Genomic DNA, 6,002 nt, shown 5'->3' with positions numbered 1-6,002 from the left:
TTGGATTTGGCGGATATGGCAGTCATCAGATGAGCAGTTTTAGGACAGTCAGAGAACAGAGTGTTAGTGAGATGTTAGTAGTGATGTCAGAGGTTTACAGTTAATGATTGTAGCAGCCAGCAGTCAATTTTATGTGCATCAGTATGGGTCAGAGTTTCAGTTGGTATCACTTTTAGAGACAGTTGTCAGAGTGCAGTTCTTCAGTGAGTATGGTGATTGTCTGACTTGGGCAGAGTTGAATGTTTCAGCACTTGTGACAGGGGGAGTGATATGTTGTTTTGACTGGATGCAGAGGTTTATGGTAGACAGCTAGTGTTGGTGTTGTAGTTGTGAGCTGCAGTTGTTTTTGTTGGTGTATATTCACTTGGGACAACACTTATTCTATTGAGCAGTGCTGGGTGGATATCAGGTGAAGATGAGCAATTGAATTTTCAACTCATAGGATAGAGAAGATGCGTATGGACACTTCCATGTAGTTTGAGAATTCACACCTGTAGGATAGGAAGATGCGATGGGCACTCCTATAGGTGCTTGTATCCCTCACTGGGAGAGATTGCTCAAGTGAAGTGATTGTCAGAGGCATCAGATGGATTTATGAGATTATTTTTTTTGTTGCTTTCAGTTTGGACTCATATGGAGTCAGATGGATTTCTTTAGTACTAAGACCAAAGATGGTGTTCTCAGACATACAGAAGATAGAGACACCAGTTGTGCACAGAGATATCCCAGGCAGGGGGAGTATTCTCAGGCAGTTGTGCTCAGTAGCATAGAGCAAAGATTGGACTTAGGGGGAGTCCAAGGTGGAGGGAGTCTCTATTGAAGGTGGAAGGCAATCCTCTTTAGCCCTTTGCAATTATTGTCAAGGGGGAGAGAGAGAGACTCATGAGCATGGATGACTTTTGATGATATTTTGCTTATAATGTGTTGACGATAATTCCAAAGGGGGAGATTGTTGAACACACAGTGCATATGGCAGGGACTGTGTGTTGGTTGTCATTGTTGTCAACACAATGGCATATGTGTTGTTCAGGCCAGCTCAAGTAGCATTTTGGTTGAGTAGACATGCTTATGGCAGTGCAGACAGTGATTGGATAGTGCCCCAGCATCCCCAGGAGTTCTTAAAGTATTCACAGTGGCAGTGACATCATTATAGGGGTTTAGCAATGTATACAGAGGTCCCATAGTGTTTGGGAGTCTTCCACGGGCATATCTATCATTTTAGGCATGGACAGCATTCAGGGGCATTTATGTAAATTTACAGAGTACATATGGCCTAGACAGGTGACAGAGAGCATCTAGTAGTATGTTGGTGATTTTGTCAGTCACAGAGGTCTATGGAGTGTTGACACAGCTCACAGGGGCATTTTGGTCATTTGATAGTGATGTGACATGTTGGCAATGATGCTGGAGCATCTGGGGATTATGTGGCAGCATTAGATTGTTCATTGCAGTGTTTGGAAGCCTTAAACAGCCTTGGGTGAAAGCTAGGTGCATTAAGAATGTTGATTTCATAGGTTTTCGCACTGGCAGTGTGTTCGTCAATATTTTTTGAGGGTATAATGATAGAACTTGGCTGAACATTCTACATGAAAAAGTTAGTTCATCGAGTCTTCTTTTCATCGATTCAAACGGTTCGTCAATCCGACATCAGACAAGGGAGTTATGAATTTTCTCGTATGGGTGCGCAAAATAGAACCAAATCTAGAATTTTTTGGATTTCATCTCATGCTCTCGGCCAGCATTACAGATTCATTTTTGGTCTCAGGGGTTTATTTTATAAATATATATAAGTGCTGTCTACAATGATATAATTGAGTGAAACAAGAAGGGTCTTTCTGAAATTATCAAAAGTTAAAGAGATTTCAAAAAGTGGAGTTATGAGTGGCTTTTTGAAAAAGGTTGTATAAAGTCTTTGATTCCTTTCTAGAGCTTTTGATTGGCTCTTCAAAAAGCACTTTGGAATCCGTGCAAATCACTCTCTACCTTTTGGAAAGTTTTTTTAACCTATGCTAGATTGAAGATTTCCTTTTTGGAAATCCCATTGGCCCATCTAAAAAGGGTTATTTTGACCTTTACATGGTCTCTTGAAAAAAGTAGAGAGAGGTGGTCTTCTTCCCCATAGAGAGAGCCATAGAACCGTGGAGAGCTGCAGAATATAAAAGAGAAAAAAAAGAGGGTTTTTCCATTTTAGAAGAAAAAGGACAACCAAAAGAAAATGGAATGATCTCATCTCTCTCAAGCTTTGATCTTGAAAATAGAAGGCTCTTTGGATTGCACCAAAGCTTATTCTCAATGGGTTGGAGCCCTAAATAGCACCTCTCTTCGTGGTTGCAGCCAAGGAAGAAAGGGGAAAAGAGAAAAGAGAGAAAGAGGAAGGAAGGAAGGAAGGAAGGAAGGAAGAAAGAAAGAAGAAGGGAAGAAAAAGAGAAGAAAATGCAAAGAAGTTGAAGCTCAATCTCAGATTCGGTGGAGTAAAGAAAGAAGAAAGGAAAGGGAAAAAGAAAAGAAAGGAAAAGAAAGGAAAAGAAAAGAAAAGAAAGGAGAAGGGAAGAAGAAAGTGGTTTCCCACACTACCAGGTACCACTCCAGAGCATCAGTGATTTAGCACACTTGAAGATTCTAGTTCTCCATTAAATTGGGAGAAGTTGAAGATTCCAGTGAGCTACCAGAGTTGCCAGGCTCGATCTATGGATATCATGAATCAGAGACACTACATGGTTGTGAGAATTTCTATATCTTGACTTTGTAATTTTTGTATTTCAGTATTCATTGTATATGCTAGCAATAGGGATGCATGTTGAGACCTATGCTAGATGTGCTTGACATTGTAGGGCATTCATATATGCCCAAGTATTTTTGTTGAGTTGTCCAGTTGCATCTAGACACAGTGTTGGTTACTAGTGGGTGCTGGGGAAACCATTGGGGGTAACACTATTGTCTCTATACTTAGGGATAGAAGCAGGTCAGATGTCCTGAGTCATAGATGTGACTAAAACATCATCTGCCGTGGGTGCGGCCTCTCAGTTTTATGCTGTGAAAATTAGTGATGAGTAGATGCTGAGGTCCAAGTGACCATTACTCCGTGCACGTAGGCAACTTGCCGAAGCACGTATATCTCTGTGTTGTGGATGCTTGTTTGCTTTGGTTAGAAGTGCTTTTCTACAGGATGGGTGTACATACTTGGTAGAGCCTTTGACTGTCAGGCTGGGGTGTGTATGTGATTATATGTGCTAGCAGTGTGTGTGGTTGAGTGCCACATTGTGTGATATCATCAGCTCTTGGAAACACTTGGTTTAGCAGCTCTTGACAGCAGTATCAGTGATTGTGGTTGTATGAGACTAAGTCAGGATTCCTATTAGAGTGTGATTGTGTGCCTGTGTGTCTTTTAAGAAGACTGTGTGGGTGGTTGTGGTGAGTGTTAAAGATCTCAACAGGTGAACTGGCAGTGAAACTGTTGAGGGAAAAGACTTTTAGAGTCCACTGATTCCCCCCCCCCCCTCTCAGTGGTCATCATTGTTCAACACTAAGGATTTTTCCAAGTTTGTTTCTTAACTCATAATTTAGCAATTGGTTTTTGAGCTAGAACTGCTAAGACCCAATTATGTATTACAGACACTGTTTGTGACTTTCTTTCTGTTTAGTTATATATTTTATTTCTCATAAAATAAAAAAAAGGAATGATTGTATTAGAGTTTATTTAGTTGTAATGTCGATATATGATAAGCTACGACGAGAATATCGTTTAAAGTGGAATGGACATGTACAATGGAGGCCTTTTAATGCTCCAATATTGAGATCCTTATTTTTCTCAAGTACTTGAGGATGCACTTGATAGCAATCCAATGTCTATGTCCTAAATTTGACTGGTACATATTCACCATTCCAATTTCACTGTATAACAAATGTCTAGCCTAGTTCACAACATGACATACATGAGACTTCCCATAACCGAGACACAAGGAATTCTCTTCATAGCCACAATATCCACTGGAGTTTGAAAACATTGTGACTTAAAATGACTAACTATTAAGCTTCTATCGTAAAACCAATTGGTTCAAAGTGGGGTGGCCTCTTGTGGCTCTTATATTTGATAGTCGGAGCACCCACAACCGGGGATTACCTCAATAATGACAATATGTCTGAAAAGAACAATTCCTCTCTTTGATTCTCACATATTAAATTTGGCCAGCACTTGTCCAATGTACTTGGATTGTACGTGAGAGTCCTAACATCATATTCTTGTAATCTTTTGCTAACGTAATCCTAAGGATGTTAAAATGGAACCGGAACCGACCGTTTACGATCAAACCGAACCGCACCGCAAAAAAATGATCCGATTTTGATTTTATAGGTTCTCTTCCCGGTTCGATTTTGATTTTCACCGCAAAATCGCGGTTCTAAACCGAATAAGAAACCAGAGAAACCGATACCTCTTACTTTAATACTAACCCATGCATCAATTGGATTAATTAATAACATATAATTATTGAATCAACATGAAACATAAAATAAGTAAAATGTCATGGGTTAACTATATATTATATTTGTTCAAGTATGAATTGAAAATTATGGATTATGTTAAAATGGATTAACAAAATCCTACTGTTTAATAGAAGAAATAGTTTGTTCATCATGTGAGAGTGGAGAAGAAAAAAAAAATGGAAAAACAAAGAATAGGAAAGGAAAAAGACGGGTGAAGATGAGAAGTTTTTTATTTTTATCACATAGGCATTGGAAATATGATGAGTGAGAGAGACCGGGAGAGAATGGAGAGACACGGGAATATAAAGGCCTTGAAAAACCAAGGTTGTCTTCATTACTGTTTCCCAAAGCGATACTACACAAACCGCATGTAAACCGGTCATGAATCGGATAATGAAAATCGAATAGAAACTGGTAAAACTGGACTGTGTGCAAAAGGATTCTGATTTTGACTGATTCCTATCCGGTTCAATTTTGATTTCACCTTATCAAAATGTAAACAACACCGCAACCGAACCGAATACCCAAAACCACACCATTTGACACCCTTACGTAATCCCAAGGATGTATCTAACCTCTACTAAGTCTTTCATTGAGAAATTGGTAGCTAGACAGCCACACCACAATAGGTGAGAGAATAAACATGTCATTCCCAATTATAAGTAGAGGTTGGTTATGCAGGCATTGCGACCACCACCACCCAAGATTTAAAGTATCGGTATCGAGTACACATGGGAATATACTTCTAGAGCAAAAAACTATATAAATAAGCAATATATAACATGGTATCACGTGTAAACGAGACAAGAGATTTTCATCGATTTGAATTCAAATCCTTGCAAATGATCAAATCAGATGTATCAATTAACTTAATTTTATCTAAACCTATCGATTTATAACAAAAAATAGGATTAAAAACCAAGATAAAAATACAAAGATCAAGTTTTTCTAAAACCTATATTTTTTTGTGAAATCTCCGTTGTCTGATCTCAAAAAACAAAATCATAGTTTGATCACATGGGCCTTTAATGGCTGTATCGACATGTATCAATTGGTATCGATTGTATTAGTATGTATCAAGTTGTATGGTATCTATGAAGCCGTATCCACTGATATATACCGATACATATTGATACTCTCACAAAACCCTTAAACGATATAATTTTCTAAAAAAGGATAAGTATCGATATGTATCGTTATTGATTATCAGTATCGATCGATACTTTAAATCATGCCAGCACCAGCACAAACACCACCGTCACCACCAGCACCAGCACCACCTCCATCACCGCCACCAAAAGATATATTTCAATGAAGATGCATTCCATACATGTTTCTACTTTTTTTTCTCCAATCGAGGTCCGTGAAATTTCATGAATTTTGGCTTTTACGGCAGGTATGGGCGTTCTAGTAATATACTAATATTGATTTAGCAAAATACCCTTGTGATGCCCTTTCCTTGTTGATGAGTGGAGTATACAAAGAGCGACGAGGAACCCTCGATCTAGAGACCAGGAAGG

The sequence above is a fragment of the Telopea speciosissima genome, chromosome 4, assembly GCF_018873765.1.
Source record: "Telopea speciosissima isolate NSW1024214 ecotype Mountain lineage chromosome 4, Tspe_v1, whole genome shotgun sequence".
Classification (NCBI taxonomy): Eukaryota; Viridiplantae; Streptophyta; class Magnoliopsida; order Proteales; family Proteaceae; genus Telopea; species Telopea speciosissima.
The sequence above is the reverse complement of the archived record's forward strand: the minus strand, read 5'-3'. Positions refer to the sequence as shown.